The sequence below is a fragment of the Nyctereutes procyonoides genome, unplaced genomic scaffold (genome assembly GCF_905146905.1).
Source record: "Nyctereutes procyonoides isolate TBG_1078 unplaced genomic scaffold, NYPRO_anot_genome, whole genome shotgun sequence".
In the NCBI taxonomy this organism is placed as follows: Eukaryota; Metazoa; Chordata; class Mammalia; order Carnivora; family Canidae; genus Nyctereutes; species Nyctereutes procyonoides.
This window is the reverse complement of record NW_026575042.1, coordinates 33,666,182-33,685,574: the sequence shown is the minus strand read 5'-3', so window position 1 is coordinate 33,685,574 and position 19,393 is coordinate 33,666,182. Positions and strand designations below refer to the sequence as shown.

The 19,393-nt window shown below is 38.9% G+C and overlaps 1 protein-coding gene across 1 annotated transcript in view; it reads right to left on the bottom strand.

The window, feature by feature from the left end:
• Positions 1 to 15,752, bottom strand: part of SLC35G2 (solute carrier family 35 member G2) — a 42,100-nt gene extending 26,348 nt beyond the window's left edge. The window contains exon 1 of the mRNA XM_055321393.1: positions 15,578 to 15,752. The gene's annotated coding sequence lies outside the window, so the exon portion shown is untranslated. The remainder of the gene's footprint in view (positions 1 to 15,577) is intronic.
• Positions 15,753 to 19,393: the final 3,641 nt, after the last annotated feature.

Sequence of the window (19,393 nt, the reverse complement as noted above, 5' to 3'; positions counted from 1 at the left end):
GGGTTCCAAATTTCTCATCATCAGAAAGGAAATTACAAATAGAAAAAGAGTAAGACTAGAAGGAACTCTATGGTAATAGAGTGAAGTTGAAGATATTACAGTAAGCTCATGGGTTTTAATATGAATACATGACTAGGTATAGAATACATAGATATAGATGAAGGAGGAGCCAAGATGGCAGAGAAGGAGCCAAAATGGCAGAGGAATAGGAGACCTTAAGTTTTGTCTGGCCCCAGGAATTCAGCTAGATAGCTATCAAATCATTCTGAACACCTGAAAACTCAATGGAGATCTAAAAAAAGAATTGAAGCAACTCAACAAATAGAAAAGTGGCCACTTTCTGCAAGAATGACAAGATGGAAAAACTCACCTCAAAAAAGAGAACAAGAAGCAGCACAGACTACCAGAGACCCAATCATTATGGATATAAGTAAGATGTCAGAACTAGAGTTCAGAATATTAATTATTAAGAAACTAGCTAAGCTTGAAAAAAGCATAGAAGACACTAGAGAATCCCTTTCTGGAGAAATAAAAGAACTAAAATCTAATCAAGTTGAAATAAAAAAAAAGGTTTTAATGAGATGAAATAAAAAATGGAGTCTCTAATTGCTAGGATAAATGAGGCAGAAGAGAGAGTTAGTGATATAGAAGACAGAATTATGGAAAATCAAGAAGCTGAGAAAAAGAGAGATAAATAACCACTGGATCAAGAGGGGAGAATTCAAGAGATTAAGTTATACCATAAAGCAAAACAATATTAGAATAATTGGGATCTCAGAAAAAGAGAAAAGAGAGAGAAGGGGCAGAAGGTATATTGGAGAAATCATAGCTGAGAACGTCCCTAAACTGGGGAAAGAAACAGGCATTTAAGTCCAGGAGGCACAAAGAACTTTCCTCAAAATTAAAAAAAAATAGATTAACACCTCGACATATAATAGTGAAACTTGCAAATCTCAGAGACAAAAAGAAAATCCTGAAAACAGCTCAGGACAAGAGGTCCATAACCTACAAGGGTAGAAACATTAGACTGGCAGTAGACCTATCCACAGAGACCTGGAAGGCCAGAAAGGGCTGGCATGATATATTTAGGGTTCTAAATGAGAAAAAAATGCAGCCAAGAATACTTTATCCAGCAAGGCTGTCATTCAAAATAGGAGAGATCAAAAGCTTACAAGACAAATAGAAACTAAAAGAATATGTGATCACTAAGCCAGCCCTGCAAGAAACATTAAAGGGGATCCTTTAAGCAAAGAGAGAACCCAGAAGTAACATAAACCATAAAGGAACAGAGAAATTCTACAGAAACAGTGATTTTACACGTAATACAATGGCACTAAATTCTTATCTTTCAGTAGTTACTCTGAATGTAAATGGGCTAAACACCCCAATCAAAAGACACAGGTTATCAGACTGGATAAAAAACCAAGACCCATTGATATGCTGTCTGTAATAGACTTATTTTAGACCCAAAGACACCTCCAGATTGAACATGAGGAGTTGGAGAACCATGTATCATGCTAATGGACATCAAAAGAAAGCTGGGGCATATAAAATCATGAATTAAAAAGTAGATATTACAACCAACACTGAAGAAATACAATTATGAGAACATATTATGAACAACTATATGCCAATAAATTAGGCAATCTGGAAGAAATGAATGTATTCCTATAAACTGCCAAAACTAAAAGAGAAAGAAACAAAACCTGAGCAGACCTATAACTAGCAAGGAAACTGAAGAAAATCTCACTCTTTGCAGATGACATGATACTCTATGTGGAAAACCCAAAAGATGCCATCTCAAAATTGCTAGAACACATACAGAAATTCAGCAAAGTATCAAGATATAAAATCAATGCACAGAAACCAGTTGCATTTCTATACACTAACAATGAAACAGAAGAAAGAGAAATTAAGAAATCAATCCCATTTATAATTGTGCCCAAAGCCAGAAGATACCTAGGAATAATAAATTGAACCAAAGATGCAAAGGATTTGTACTCAGAAAATAAAACACTCATGAAAGAAATTGAGGAAGACACAAAGAAATCAAAAAACGTTCCATGCTCATGAATTGGAAGAACACATACTATTGAAAGGTCTATGCTACCTAAAGCAATCTCTACATTAAATGCAATCCCTATCAAAATACCATCAACTTTTTTCACAGAGCTGGAACAAATCATCCTAATATTGGTACGGAATCAGGAAAGACCCCAAATAGCCAACAAAACTAAAAGGCAACATTCAGAATGGGAGAAGATACTTGCCAGTGACATATCAGATAAAGGGCTAGTATCCAGTATCTATAAAGAACGTATCAAAAAAAAAAAACTTATCAAACTCAACTCCCAAAAAACAAATAATCAAGTCAAGAAATGGGCAAAAGACATGAACAGACATTTCTCCGGAGAAGACATACAAATGGACAACAGATATATGAAAATATGTTCCACATCACTCAGCATCAGGGAAATACAAATCAAAACCACAATGAGATACCACCTCATACCAATCAGAATGGTTAAACTTAAAAAGTCAGGAAACAACAGATTTTGGTTAGGGTGTCAAGAAAGAGGAACCCCCTACACTGTTGGTGGGAATGCAAACTGGTATAGCCATTCTGGAAAACAGTAAAGAGGCTCCTTAAGAAGTTAAAAATAGAGCTATCCTATGACCCAGCAATTACATTACTAGGGACTTACCCCAAAGATACAAATGTAGTGATATGAAGGGCACCTGTACACCAATGTTTATAGCAGCAATGTCCACAATAGTCAAACTATGGAAAGAGCCTAGATGTCCATCTACAGATGAATTGATAAAGAAGATGTGATATCTATACATATATATATATACATATACACACACACACAATGGAATACTACACAGTCATTTAAAAAATGAAATCTTGCCATTTGCAATGATGTGGATGGAACTGGAGGGTATTATGCTAAGCAAAATAAGTCAATCAGAGAAGACAATTATATCATATGACATGTATCATATGACAAATATAATACGTGGAATTTAAGAAACAAAACAGGATCACAGGGGAAGGAAGGGAAAAATAAAATAAGATGAAATCAGAGAGGGAGACAAACCATAAGAGACTCTTAGTTATAGGAAACAGTGAACTCTATCTCTGAAACTAATAATACACTCACAATATGTTAATTAATTAATTAATTGAGTTTAAGTTTTTAAAAAGATGCAAAAAAAAAAAAAAGAAATAGATATAGATGTATGTGCATATGTGTTTGTGAGTTTCCTGGCCCTGTCTGCTCAAATGGTTGAAGAGCAATGACACCTCAGTATTAATAAACACACCTAGTACCCAGATCTTCCATTGTCTACTAAAAGGAACTATGGCTCCCTAGAAAAAAATAGCTTTTGAAATGAGTGCAATGGTTGGGTAAGAATAAGATAAACAAGATAAGCCTGACACAGCCTGTATCAGAAAGTACTCCAAGAGTAAAATAGATATGTCAAAGGGGGACAAGAACCAGCTTAAACAAGATTTGAACAGCCAAATCTCTTACAATTTTAGCATCCAAATCAATAATGACACTGGGTTAAAATCCATTGAATAAAACAGAAATCTACAAGTCTGTGCTGATATAAATAAATGAATCAACAAATAAAAAGAGAAAACTCTTTCTTAGAATAAAATACCAACTAATAAATATAAAATAAATGTTGGAACTAGAAAAATTGCCATTTCGCAATCATCACAGTAATAATTTATTCAAGCAAGAATCATTAAATAAGTGGCTGAAAGTTTGTTGAAGAACAGGATGTTTATATAAGTTTCAAAGAATCTCCCCACACAATACTTATTAATTACAAAGGGGAAAATAACATTACAGTGAAGAAGTTATCACCTTAACCAAATCATCAAAATTAACATCAACTGCAAATCATTATTGTGTCTCTTAATAAGATACACTGAGAACACAATAGCTCTTCTATCATATTCCTACCAAAATTGCATAACTTGCATCTAATCATGAAGAAACGCAGACATACCTAAAGTGAGGGACATTCTACATTTTGTAGAATGTAGAAAGGCCTGAACTAACTTTCTTTCTTTCTTTCTTTCTTTCTTTCTTTCTTTCTTTCTTTCTTTCTTTCTTTCTTTCTCTTTCTTTCTTTCTTTCTTTCTTTCTTTCTTTCTTTCTTTCTTTTTTTAATATTTTATTTATTTGAGAGAGTGAGAGGGGAGTGCGAGTATGAGCCGGGGGAGGCAGAAGGAGGAGAAGTAGACTCCCCACTGAGCAAGGAGCCTGATGCTGGGCTTGAATCCAGAAGCCGGGGATCATGACCTGAGGCAAACAAAATGGCCTGAACTTTCAAAAATGTCAAAGTCATTAATGACAAGGAAGGAATCAGGAACTGTCACAAATTTAAGATTAAAGAGACATGACAATTAAAGCAACTCATAATCCTGGATTTGATTCTAGACCAGAAATAAAAAATATTTTTCTAGGGATGCCTGGGTTGCTCAGTGGTTGAGCGTCTGCCTTTGGCTCAGGTGGTGATCCCAGGGTCTGGGATTGAATCCCACATCAGGCTCCTTGCAGGGAGCCTGCTTCTTTCTCTGCCTATGTCTCTGCCTCTCTCTCTCTCATGAATAAATAAATAAAATCTTTAAAATATATATATAGATATATTTTTTCTAAGAGTAAATTATTGAAGGGGCACCTTGGTGGCTTAGTTGATTATGCGTTAGACTCAATTTCAGCTGAGGTATGATCTCAGGGTCATGGGATGGAGTCCTGCCCAGGCTCCACACTCAGCAGGGAGTCAGCTTGAGGATTTTCTCCCATCCCCTGTGCCCCCCCTCCCCATCCCCCACGTGTACATGCGTGTGCACATTGTCTCTTTCTCTCCAAAATAAATAATTAAATCATTTAAAACAACGTGAATTATTGGAACAAATAGTAAATTCTCAATAAGGTCTCTGGATTTTTTTTTAAAGGTTTTTATTTATTTATTCATGAGAGACACAGAGAGAGAGGCAGAGACATAGGCATAGGAGAAGCAGGCTCCCTGCAGGGAGCATGATACAGGACTTGATCCCAGGACCCCAGGGATCACAACCTGAGCCAAAGGCAGACACTCAACTGCTTAGCGACCCAGGTGCCCCAGATCTGTGGATGTGATGGTAGAATTATAATTGTTACATTCCTCATTTTGGTTATAATATTGTGGTTATACAAAAGAAGGTCTTTAGGGAAAATAAGTACTTAGGGTTAATTAGGCATCACATCTGCAAATTTCAGTAAGTTCAGAGAAAAAGAATATAAATGAATAACAAAACAAACATTGTAAAATGCTTACAAGTGAAGAAAACAGGGTGAAGGATATATGGGCTAAATGTGCAACTTCCTTATAAGTTTTAATTTACTTTAAAGTAAAATGTAAAAAAATATATTGGGGATTACAGCATCTATTTCATAGATAGATGTTGGGAGAAGTACATGAGTTAATACATGTGGCATGCTTAAAACAGCTAGGTACATAGTAAATGTTAAATGTTAGTAATGATGGTTGTGGCGATAGTGCTGATGTAGTCCTGATCAACTTGTCACAATCAGGACAACTTGACTTTGGGCCACTTATTTCTTTTCTCTTTAGATTTAATTTAGAAACTTAAATACTTATGTGCTTTTGAGATGCTAACAACATTATTTTTTTAAAGATTTATGTATTTATTTTAGAGAGCATGAGCATGAGTGGGAGGGGCAGAGGGAGAGGAAGAGAGAATCTTCAGCAGACTGCTGAGCACAGAGCCCCATATGGGGCTCAGTCTCACAACCCTGAGATCATAACCTGAGCTAAAACCAAGAGTCAGATGCTTAACTGACTGCACTACCCTGGTACCCCAAGATGCCAAAAACATTATTAAACTTGTTTAATTGTAGTTTAAGTACACAGCATTCATGTAGAATAATATTTTACAAATTGGTGTCCTCAGGCAAAAAACATGTTAGTAATATTTTTTAAGTAACCAAGATCAAGGTTTTGAAAAGTCATTTTCAGCCTTCATTAATTTAGGTACTATTGTGATAATGAGAACATATGTCTTTACATATATTATAGTGTATATATATCTTTATAACATGTATATAATATATTTAGTATAGGGTAACCATATATGATATTATAATAATATACATAGAATTAAAGACCATGAGAGTTGAAAAAGATTTTGGGAGTCATCTACTTCATCTACTTCAATTCTTTTGCAGGTAACTATACATCTTTCTGCACTTACGATGGTGTTACATCCCAATAAAACTATCATAGTTTGAAAATATTGTAAGCTAAAACTGTGCTTAATACACCTAACCTACCAAACATTATAGCTTAGCCTAGCCTACCTTAAATGTTCCTGTGTTAGCCTACAGTTTTGGTAAAATCATTTAATACAAAATCTATTTTATAATAAAGTGTTGAATATCTCATGTAACTTGAATACTATATTGAAAATACTATTGAATACTATATTGAAAATGAAAAACAGAATAGTTATCAGTTGTTCACTCTAATGATCATGTAGCTGACCAGGGGCTATGGCTCATTGCTGCTGCCTAGCATCATGGGAGAAAACTATACTGCATATTGCTAGCTCGGGAAAAGATCAAAATTCAAAATTGGGTGTATCTTTCTCCTGAATGCACATGGCTTTTGCACCATCGTACAGTTGGAAAATCATAAGTCAAATCATTGTTAAGTCAGGAGCTATCTGTATAACCTCTACAGTATCCCCAACGGACAGCACTGGTTCTGTTTGAACACCTACAATGACAGCTTACTTCTTCTCAAGGCAGCCACCTGGGAGTCATTCTGATTGTTAAAAAATTATTTTTTAACATTCTGTCAGAATCTTTCTCCATATAATTTCTAGAGGCTGTTCCTATGTATTTCCTCTGGGATCACTAATTCCCTCTTCCACATGACATTTCTTTTTTTTTTTTAATTTATTCATGAGAGACACACAGAGAGAGAGACAGGGACATAGGCAGAGGGAGAAGCAGGCTCCCTGCGGAGAGCGTGATGCGGGACTTGATCCCAGGACCCTGGAATCCTGACCTCAGCCAAAGCAGACGCTGATCCACTGAGCTACCAGGTGCCCCAACAACATTTCAATATCACAACTATTTCCTACCTTCCACATTGAGGGTCCCCCATTGTGAGTTTTTTTCTTCTCCAAACTGAGAACCTTCTCTTTTTTGTTTTTTCAATTATTCCACCCCATATGAGTTTCTTGTTCTCCACACTAAAAACCTTCTTTTTTTTTCAATAATGCCATGCATAATCCTGGTTTTCGGTCTTCTCACCATCTTAACCACTCTTCTCTGACCATATACTAGATTGTATAATCTTTCCTCTTCAGGAGATTCTGTTTCTTTGGGAGTAGCCTAAGATCACACCAACTATTCTGGCAGCCTCGTGCATTCACATTTGTTCCTTCATTCAGTCAATATTTACTGAGTGCCCAACATGTGGAAGGAACCATCTAAGACATTATGAGAGATAAGATTAGGATGACATAAGCTTTCTCTTAAAAAATGTACATGCACTCAGCACACAGCCTGCTTAAGACTCTCTCCCTCTCCCTTTGCCCCTCTCCCTTTGAGTGCATGCGCGCTCTCTTTCTCTCTCAAATAATAAATACATAAATAAGTAGCATACATGTTCATTTGAGAGCAACAATCTATGGTGCCACAAAACAGACACAAGTTCTATACACATTAAAGGAAGGAGATTTTAAAAACAATTTTTTTAATTAAAAAAATTTTTTAAATAAGAAAGGAAATTTTACAATTAAATATACATTTGCTCTAACATCAAAGTACTAAAGAACAAAGCTAAAGTCGTGACAATGCCAGACTAGGCCTATTTTGTTGAGGGTTTTTTGGTTTTTATTTTCTTATTTAAATTCAATTAATTAACATGTAGTATATCACATAGTTACCCCACTGCCCCCACCCTTCTCCCATCCAGGAACTTCAGTTTGTTTCCTATGATTAAGAGACAAGGGGGGGGGCAGCCCAGGTGGCTCGGTGGTTTAGCGCTGCCTTCAGCCCAGGGCCTGATCCTGGAGACCCAGGATTGAGTCCCACGTCAGGCTCCCTGCATGGAGCCTGCTTCTCCCTCTGCCTATGTCTCTGCCTCTCTCTCTCTCTCTCTCTTTTTCTCTCTCTCTCTCATGAATAAATAAATCTTTTAAAAAAATAGAGAGACTAGGCCTATTTTGTGTGTGGAGAGTATGAAAATTTATAAAAGCAGAAGGCTGGAATTTAAGCTACATTAAAAGAGAAAATTCCAAATTAGGGGAATTATACAGATTCAGAAGACACAGGAGTTTATATAGTGCATTTACTCCTGAAAGCTCTGACAATATAACAAATAATCATTTGTCCAGAGTGATTTACATGCAACTCTAGAAAGGCAAAATAAACAAACTAGACTACTATACACTAGGCTTATACCAAGTTCTTTACATGTTTTACTTAATCCCACAACAACCCTAACAAGGAAGGCACTAATATTATTTGCTCTTAAAAAAAAATTAAGTGAAACTCAGCCGGGTACAGTGACTTGCTCAAGCTTACAAAGGTGCTAAACATGGCAGCCAAGCTTCAAATCCAAACCCTCAGCTTCCAGCCCAACTTGAGGCCATCAACTACTCCATAAAGAAACTTCTGGCAAATCTCAAACACATCCTCATGATGTTCTTAGTGACTTACTTGGAGAAACCTCTCACTGAACAATCTGTTCCTCCTCTGGCTTTAAGAACACTTTGTACAGGACTCTGCTACAGTCCTTGACATATGGTATCACTGTGAGTTGTGTAACACTAACCCCTGATAAAGTTACCACTCCAAGAGCAGAGATATGTCCTTATCTTTTCCTGGGTATCCCCAAGTCCTCAAGGCAATACTGGGTTCAACAAATGCTGCAAGTTCTCAGGCATAGCTGGTGGCCTGCTTTGGAGACAGTCACCCTCTTAACCAGAGACCTCTAATTCTAGGTCTAATTAGCTGTGGTGCTGAGCTTTGGTTATCACACTTCTGTAACCTGACTCTATCTTCTACCTCCTAACTAGCTTAATTTAAGGGAATCCAAGGTGTAATGTGAGTATCTGGCTTTGGTTCGCCACCAGCTTCAGAAGTCTTATTCACCATTGGGATTCTCACCCCTATTTAGAGCAATGGCTCAGCCAGAATTACACAGAGACCAGGGCAAAATAAATGGGAGATTACCTAATATTTCTACTTTCCTTCATCAAGTTCTTAAAATAAGAGTTCAGTAAAGCTGCTAATACTTTGGGGTCTTAAATAAAAGGAAAGAGATACAAACCAAATGATTTTGATACAGTCAGGAAATGATTAAATGAACTTTAGTAAAGATGACAGGTATATGAATTGAGTTCCTATATAACTATCGAATAGTGTTAAGTGCACATAAAGTATTATATATGCCCATTGGTCATATATAATTCTATTACTGCAATGACTATAAGAGAAAGAATGAATAAACTATTAAACCTGTTGTAATGTAATACAAGCCAAAATTTTAAAATTATATATGTACAATTGGTCCACAGGAGAAAAAAACCTCTGTGACCTCAGGTCATCTCTGACATTTCCTATCAAGTAGAGGCTATTACCTGTCTCTAGACTAGAAGGTAGATGGATGAAAAGTAAGAAAGGAGAGATACTGGAGTGACTATCATTCTCCCTCTTACGCCCAAAACAGTGGCCAGCAGACAGTGACTGTTGATGTAACATTTTAGTTACTTGGAGAATTATTGCTAAGGGCAGAATGGCAGAAAAAAATACGTGTGTGATAAGAAGGGTACTTTGCCTGATTTTATAATCAAAATTATGCAGGAGAAACATGAAGTAAGAAATAAGATATAGTGACCCATAACATTCTGAAACTATGATTTATCCAAGTGTTTAAGAAACACCATCCATAGTACGAGGTGGCCTCAGTAAGGAAAATGAAACAAGACTCTCATCACCAGTGAAATGTTTAAAAGTGCTCAGGAAAAAAGGCCTGGTTAGAGCATAATTAACGCCAACATCTTTTTCCTCCCAACAAATTCCATTGCGAAGCTGGAAACTTATATTTCTACTTAGGTCTCCAGGAAGCAAAGACTCTTTAAGCATCTAACAATTGGGAGTGAGAGGGATGTTTAATCCTCATGATAATCAAAAACTGTCAGATTGCTAGATAAATCAAAAACTGCTGAGATTAGCTAGTAGGTCTGAAGCATGGATAGCAACACTGTCCAAGTTAAAAGGTAGTGGGGAATTCAGCTCTGAATTAAAAATATTGTGAAAATTAGCTTTACGAGCTCCAATCAAACTTATATTTAATAACTGGATTATTTACATCTTTACGTATCTCATTAATTTTGTATCTTTGAAAAGACTAATTTATATAAAAGTATGATTAATCACTCAATCTCCTTCTCTCTCTCCCCAATACTATTTTCTCTTATAATGAATTCACTAACTTCCATTTCTAATAGGTAAAACAAAAATGTTAGATGTATTCATTAAATGAAAGCAGTGTGATCATTGTCCCTCTTCAGTTCCTTCAGCCCCTCTACTTACTACCTCTACTTACTACTTACTACCCACCTCCCGCTGGAGCTGATTGATAGATCTACCAACACAAATAGACAAAACCCATTAGATCCTATTAGAAGCAGAATTGGTGACTATCTAAATACAGCATGGTTCTAAGCTCTCCTTAGTAAACTTAATTGTGCTCTTTCACTAGAGAATATTTTTATGATATTGGGATAAGAAACTAAGGTAGTGTTCTAAGTGTAACATCAAGGTGAAAAATCACAAAGAAAAGATGGACAGATTTGACTCCATGAAAATTTAAACCTTTTGTACTAAGAAGGAAACCGTAAAAAAACTTAAGTGACTAAAAACAACAATAGCTACAAAGGGTCAATATCTTTCATATAAAATTGGCTCTTAAAACATAGAGTTGTGATAATAATATTCCCACAATTCTAAAGGAGAAAGAATGAGTGGGAAATATCAGGGAGGGAGACAGAACATGAGAGACTCCTAACTCTGGGAAACGAACTAGGGGTGGTGGAAGAGGAGGTGGACAGGGGGTGGGGGTGACTGGGTGAAGGGCACTGAGGGGGGCACTTGATGGGATGAGCACTGGGTGTTATTCTATATGTTGGCAAATTGAACACCAATAAAAAATAAATTTATAAAATATTTTTAAAAATGGGCTCTTAAAAACTCAAATTGGGCAAAGGCCATGAATAGGTAGTCCACAAAAAAAAAGAAATACAAATATTCAATAGACATATGGAAAGATGCAGAATTTCTATAAAAGCCACAGACACAAGAATATAAAAGAATGAGATATTTGTCTTGCCTCTTAAGAGTGAGGAAAATGGAAAAGGCTTATTATGTCTAGCACGAATGAAGAATCTAGAACAACATGCACTATTTTTTGCAAGGCTGATTTTTACAGGAATTTTGGAGAACAGACATCATGCACCAAAATGCAAAGTGTACATTCTCCCTAACCTATCAATTTTATTTAGGACTTTATTCTAAGGAAACAATACCATGGGATCCCTGGGTGGCGCAGCGGTTTGGTGCCTGCCTTTGGCCCAGGGCGCGATCCTGGAGACCCAGGATCGAATCCCACATCGGGCTCCCGGTGCATGGAGCCTGCTTCTCCCTCTGCCTGTGTCTCTGCCTCTCTCTCTCTCGATCTGTGACTATCATAAATAAATAAAAATTAAAAAAAAGGAAACAATACCATTACGAAGAGGTATATTAAAATAATATTCCATATGGCATTGTTTTGATTATCCAAAAGTTGTAATGAGCCTGTACTTAAATGTGATATTAATTCAATACTTCCATGTATCAGATGGGATGATATCTATATCTTGTGTGGAAAAATAACAGAAAAATAGATACAATAATCTATACACTAGGGATCCCTGGGTGGCGCAGTGGTTTGGTGCCTGCCTTTGGCCCAGGGCGCGATCCTGGAGACCTGGGATCGAATCCCACATCGGGCTCCCGGTGCATGGAGCCTGCTTCTCCCTCTGCCTGTGTCTCCGCCTCTCTCTCTCTCTCTGTGACTATCATAAAATAAATAAAAATTAAAAAAAATAATAATCTATACACCAAACTTAAAGTGCATATTTTTTCACATTTCTAAAATTAAAATGTATCTTACAATTGACAACATCTTACATTCAATGAAATGTATCTTTACTTATGAATTTAATAATCTGGCAGTCTTTTCTATTGTATTTATTTATATGAAAGAGAGCATGCACAAGTGAGGGAGGTATACAGAGGGAGAGGGATAAGCGGTTTCCCCACTGAGGAGGGAGCCCCAGGTATTGCTCAATCCCAGGACCTGGAGATCATGACCTAAACTGAAGGGAGACACTTACTTGACTGAACCACCCAGATGCCCCAGTAATCTGGAAGTCTTTATTCCAATCTAATACTTATGATTACCTATGAAGAGTGGCCTGCTAGAGGGCTTTATTTTCTACATTGGCGTTGATCCCATTTTTTATAATCAGCTGTATTTTAGAATTTATTATCTAAAAACAATAAAATTATTTCCATTTGGCTGTTTAAAAATGTTTTTAAACCCCAGGAAGAAAATAGTATAGAATAGCTCATCAATGCCCCAATAACTATTATTTTTTGGAAAAAGTTATTTTGATCCATAATGGATACAAAAAAGTAGTATATTGGGTTTTTTTGTTCTCTTTAAGGTATTCAATCTTATGTGTGCACATTCTTATGAACTTCAACCTTAAATGTACACATTCTTATGAACTTCAATGACATGAACTCTTAATTTGGCTAAAAAGTAGACTTTGTCATATTTTCTTTCTTACACAAAAGAAATACTCTACAAAAGAATTGTTTCTTTTTAAAAAGATTACATACTAACAGTTTTAAAATGCTACAGACTAAACAGTATTTTAAGAAAAAACACTTTATTTTTTTTAAAGATTTTGTCTATTCATGAGAAACACAGAGACAAGGAGAAGCAGACTTCTCGCAGGGAGCCAGATGCGGGACTTGATCCCAGAACCCCAGTATCATACCCTGGGCCAAAGGCAGATGCTCAACCACTGAGCCACCCAGGCATCCCAGGAAAAAAAACTTTCATTAAGTATTTAGAAATTAAATACACCATGTTAAAGGGTTCAAACTGAGTAACATGTTACCTCTCATAGAGGACAAACCTCTGTAAATATGAGTTAAAAATAATTACTTCTTACAAAGCAATCTTCAATGGAATTTTACATCTAGCAATGAATTTACTAAAAAGGAAGATGGGAGTATAACCTACTATATAAAATATAATCTTTCATAAAACCATAAAATATGGCAGATTATCTCTTAATATAGAGAGGTAAAATACTGATATAAGTGCCAGAAGTTAAAGAAAAGAATATATTTGACCATATAAAAATCAAAAATTTCTATACAACACAAAATACCATAAAGTTTAAAAATAAAATAATCTTAAGATCATAATTTTCTACAAGATTGTTATCTAGATATTGTTCTCTATAAATTTTTTCATTAATTCTTTCTGTTTAAACTTCAAGAACTTTTTTTTTTTTATCCCCATGCCTGGATGGCTCAGTGGATTAAGCATCTGACTTCCCCTCAGGTCATGATCCTAGGGTTTGGGGATCAGGCTCAGCCTCAGCAGGTAGTCTGTTTCTCCCTCCCCTTCTGTCTCTCCCCACCCACCCATCCCTGTCTCTCACACTCACTCTTTCTTTCTTTTTTTTTCACTCTTTCTTTCTCTCTCTCTCAAATAAATAAATAAAAGCTTTTTTTAAAAAAAGACATTTTTTTTCAATATAAAATTTAACTTTATCTAAACTATCTTTGGAATTAAAATATGTACAAACAATTGCTCAGCATAATACTAAACACTTTAATCCACAGGCTCTGTGACTTTAGAACAGATAGTTGTGAAAATTAATGGTTCTGCGTGATTCAGAAAGACCAGAGGTGTCAAGATAAAAAGATGGATTACAAAAAGGCTCTAGAAAAAAAATATAACTTGTAGCACATGATGGTGTTGAAAATGGATGAGTGTATTTGCATGTACCTTATATTTATGTGCATATACACATACACGTATCCTACAGATGCATACGTGAGAGTTCATGTTTGTTACCATGAGTACTTTCATGTAGGCAATCAAACCTGTTATACATATGCTTTATTTCCACCCCCAAAGGGAGCTACATTTGCCTTTACCTTATCTTCAGGAAGCCAGCATCTAACCCATACAAAGGGCTTCAGTATCTGACAGGCTCCGCTCTGGCACCTGCTTTGGACATGGGATATTTTTGGCAAAGGTGCAGAGTAGAAGGGCGGGGGCAGGCCCCAGCCCCAGTAAGTGAGCCTCCGAAAGAGCTCGAGGCACTTACGTCAGCACCAAGGACACCGACAACCCCAATCAAAGCTATTTAAGGCGGAATTGCCCTCGTTAATTGCCTCTCTCCAGCCGCCCCCAGCCCTCTCCACGCAGTGCGTCACTATCTCGGGACCCTCAGTCTTTAATTGGATGCAATCTTTCCATCTCGCTCTTCGCCAAGCCCGGCGGAAGCCTGGACGGAGATGCAGGGCCCCGCTCACCCCAACACGAGTCTCCTTCCCGCTGGCCCGCGCGACCCTTCTTCCATCCCTTTCCTCCTCTTAAAAGAGGCCAAAGGGGCGCACGCAGTGTAGAAATTCTTCAGCGCCCAGTGACCGATCAGAGGGGGCTCGTGTTTCCCTCCCCAGCCAGGCCCGGGGAAGCTGAGCGGACTTGCCTTGCGCCTCCGGCCAGCACACATGGCCGTAGCCGGCCCTTCTCCACTATTCCCTGCCCTCGCCTTTCAGTCCGGGGGGTGGGGGGGCAGATTTCTACAAACCATTTATTCTCCATAAAAACCTCAACCCAGATAGACCGGCTTACAAGAGTCACAGACATAAGAGAAGAAGAATACCAATTCTTGGCCACGTTTCTAAAACCATCCAGCAATTTTTAAAGTTTGGATGTAAAGCCATCTCCTGATGCCGCAGGACTCACGCTGGTTTAGGTAGCTCCCGGGCCAGAGGAAAGCAACGCCCCCAGCCTTTATTGTGGAGACTGGGGAAGGGCCCACAGGTGCTAGGGCGGCAGAAACCCGGGGCGCAGGGGCCCTGGTCGATGCTCACCCTGCTGCCAGTGTCCCGGTTCTCCAAGAAACCCGTGCGGGGGACGGCGGGGACCGCGGCGCTTCTGACGTCCAACACATCCACACACACCCCCCCCCCCGCTACGAAGGTTGGTGAAGGGGGCGGGGTGCTTCGCCTCAGGCCCCGCCCAACCCCCCAAAAAGGGGCTCTGCCCCTTAGGTGCCACAGCTAAAAGTGGGTGCGTGGGGTTCGGGGTCCGCTCTCGCTCCTTTCGGGCGGGGCGGCCTGGCAGGCAGAGTCCAGGTGCCAATCTGCCGCTGCCGCCTGAGCCGGGGCCCGGTTACCTGTGTGTCACCGCGAGGAAGGTGCGCAGGACCCTCTGGCCGGGAATGCTCGCCGCCACGCGCCGGGTCCTGCCGTTAAGCGGACCGTGGCCGCCGTGGGCTTCGCCGGGGAATTGGCGGCCAGGGCTGCCGAGGCCGCCAGGCGGGGCGTGGAGGGGGCGCCACGGGCGCGGACACTGCGCCTGCGCCTCCTGCTGCCCGCCCCCCAACGCGGCCCCGGCCAGCCTAGAGGACCGCTGGGGACGCCCGGGACGTGCGCCCGAGCTGAGCCAGTGCCCCCTACCCGCGCCAGGGGAGGGCCCGAGGCGCCGCGAGACTGCCTGCCCGGGACCCCTGCAGCCTCCGCCCCTGCAGACAGCAGGATTGAGGCAATGAGCTGTCAGCCAGGGTGACGTGGTCTTCTGGAAGGGGGCAGGGAGGCAGCCTCAGTCCATTTCAAACGGTCTGTTCTTGTGTAAAGTCGCAGGTCGATGCCTCGATATTTAAAATATGTTTAGCATTCGTAAATCGTGGTCAGCGAAGGGCTTTGGGCATCCCCAAGTCCACCTGGCATTTTACCGATCAAAGTGTCTGATGGAAGGGTCTTGACATTGCAGAGCTGGGTCCTGGACTCAGGTTTACAGACCCTAATCCCCTGCTGAATGAATATAGTCTCTTGGAAACAGACTGGATCATAAAAGCAACGGTCTAGATGGGTCAAGAGGACAGACAGGAAGGCTATTACTTTCCTAGGCCAGGCAAGAAAGAGTGAGGCCTGAACCAAGGTGCTAGCTGTGGGAAGATAGAACGGGACTGCTGGGTTTTTCTCTGTCTCTCCAGATCCACTCTACACCTTCCTCTGTGACTCAGGACTGATCTTAATGGACTCCATCAGTTGTTCTATGACTTTCACTTGGTTTTGGCCAATGGGAGGCATCTGCAGGACATCACAAGTCAGGATAGCATTCAAGACCTCCCCCGACACCCACCGAGGGCCACTCTGTTAGCAGTGGCTATGCTCTTTATCTGACAGCCATTACTCCAATCCTGCAGCCCTCTTCTACAGTTCTCTCTGGTTCTGTACCATTCACTGCCCTTGCCCCTTTGGGAATGGGGCTGTAATGGATCACAGAAGTTTCCTTTAACCCTTCCCACACCCTTTAAAAAGTCCCTTCCTTAAATTCTCAACTATCCCTAGGTGTGCCACAACATCTTTTCCCCACCATCTTTTGCCTACCATTCCAGCACACTATAATAGATTTTACTTCACAGTGATTGGGAAAATTCATGAGAAAACAAAACAAAAAAATGTAAAAGAAAAATGGGGTTTTAAAAGGGTGAGATGTCTCCCAGAGTCATCATGACAATTCCCTGGGCGCTAGGCAACCATCATACTAGATGGTCTCCTCAATGGATCCTCCAGTGTGAGGGCACCAAGGACAGTTTGAATAGACTCAAGAAAGGAATTCAGACCACTCATAACTGATGTATTCACAAAGAAACTGGAGATCATCTGAGTGTCCAATATAATAGAACTTTTGGATGCCTCTTGATAGTGAAGAGACAATCAAGATCTTTATGGAACAAGTGCTGGTGCTCTCCAACTACAGCTGGGGTGATTTTGAATGAGTCAATATCTTAGGATACTTAAAAGAGTCCTGGACACAGTGTCTAAAAAATGTGTTTATGAAAGAGTTGCTGAGTAAAGCAGCTGTTGATGAGGGTCTGGCTGTTTCTGTAGAAAACCCAAAGAATGTTCCCAAAGTGGGAGGATATAAAAGGCAATAGAGTAATAGTTATTACATTCTCCTAGCACTCCATATCACCTTGGTCTAAATCCAGGACCTGACCATTTCTATGGCTTGTAAAAAAAAAAATTGGTTTAACTAGTTTCTTTCTCCACTCTCCTGCAACACACACACACACACACAACAAAACAAGGCACTATTGTGGCAAAACTTACCCAAAAGGAACCCCAGGGGTAGCTGTTTGCAAACAGAATTAATATCCAAGCAAACACACTATTTGTGCTGAATACAAATAACACCAGAACAGAAAAATCTAACATGTATTTTCAGCCTCTCACCCTTTTGAAGAGAAAAACTGCTTTGTTGTTCAGAAAGCAGCCTGGGCATTAATTGCACTGATCTAGATAAGAAGAGGTACAGAAGCACAGGAGCCTCAGAAGGCTAGACTTATCTACAAAACTCAGCTAGATTTTATGTTTCTCTTGGAAGAAGTGGGGGAGGGTAAGAGAAACGTTTTGAGTCTGAAAGTGAGAAAAACAAAGATGTAGAGTGAGCCAAGCTTAAGAGAGAAGGTTTCTGAGAGATTTGAAAGAGTAAGACTAGGGAGTTAGCACAGCTACCATTCTGATGACATAGATATTGAGAAACAGGGGAAAGGATTTTTAGATGTTTTGTTATATGTAACGAACAAAATTCTTTTGTGCATTGAGAGATTTTTCTTGCAAGTGTCAAAACCTCAAAATAAAACTGACTTAAGAAAAGGAATATTTGTAGCTTAATAATTGAAAAATCCATATCTGGATTTCAGGTATGGCTGGATTCAGAGTACAAACAATGTCATCAGGATATGGCCTCTATTCACTTTGATTTCAAAGAGGTTTAGTGATTTCTTCCCACCTCCCCACCTTTCTCCAGTGTTCAATTTATGTCATCCTTACAGCTGACCATTCCAGTAGAAATGGAGCATCTACTTCTAGGTAGTTCCAATAAAACCTTGGGATTATGTATCATTAACAAATTCTGGATTATATACTTAACCATATTCCTTAGTCTGGGAACAAAGAATGGAGAAGAGGTCATTCTTCAAAGGAAAACCAAGGTTCTATTATCAGAAGAAATCATATAGTGATAGACAGGTGAAAAAAGGACATGTATACATATCTCTCAAACTTCAGTTAAGATTTATCATATTTTTCAATTTTTTTATACTAGACAAGTGCTTATTTTGAAAATGACATGTTGACAGGAACAGCAAAGCAGCTGAAATGTTCTTTCAATCTAAAAAATAAAGTGAAATGTCTTGCTGTTCTTATAGAAAGAAGTACCAGAAAAGATTTTTTAAATATATTTTGTTCTGACTTTCTATATACACACAACCTTTATTTAAGTAAACAGGCCCCTTTTCTAGTCCCAGAAAACAATTCAGATCCTTCAAAGCCCAAAGAAGTTACTAGAGTTTCTGATTACCATTGTGGAAATACTTGCTTCTCCTATTACCACCACTACAACTTCACTTTTATAACTGGACACAAAGTTCAGTACTTGTAGCACTTTGGCCTAAACAACTAAGATTTGGTTTGTATACCCATACAGGAAGGCATACAGCAACACCCCATTTCAGGCGCATTCAGACTTTTATCAGCCTCAGGTACCTGGCATATAACCACAAATTTGAAATAAGTGAGGCAACTTGCTATCACAAAGTATAAGTACTTGCCTTACTCTCCAAATTATGTACAAAATTAAAAATGCAAATACATTCATAATTAAAAAGAAACACCCAACAAACTAGGAATAGGAGGAAACAATCTCAACAAAATAAGGGTCATATATGAAAAACCCATAGTTAACATTATATTCAACAGTGAAAGATTGAAAGCTTTTCCTCAGGAATAAGACAAAAATGGCCACTGTCATCACTTCTATTCAACATAATACTACAAATTTTAGCCAGAGCAATTAGGCAAGAAAAAGAAACAGTGTCCAAACTAGAAAGGAAGAAGTAAAATGAACTCTGTTCACAGACATGAGTTTATATGTATAAAACCCTAAATGCTCTACCAAAGAAAACTGATAGAACTGATAAATG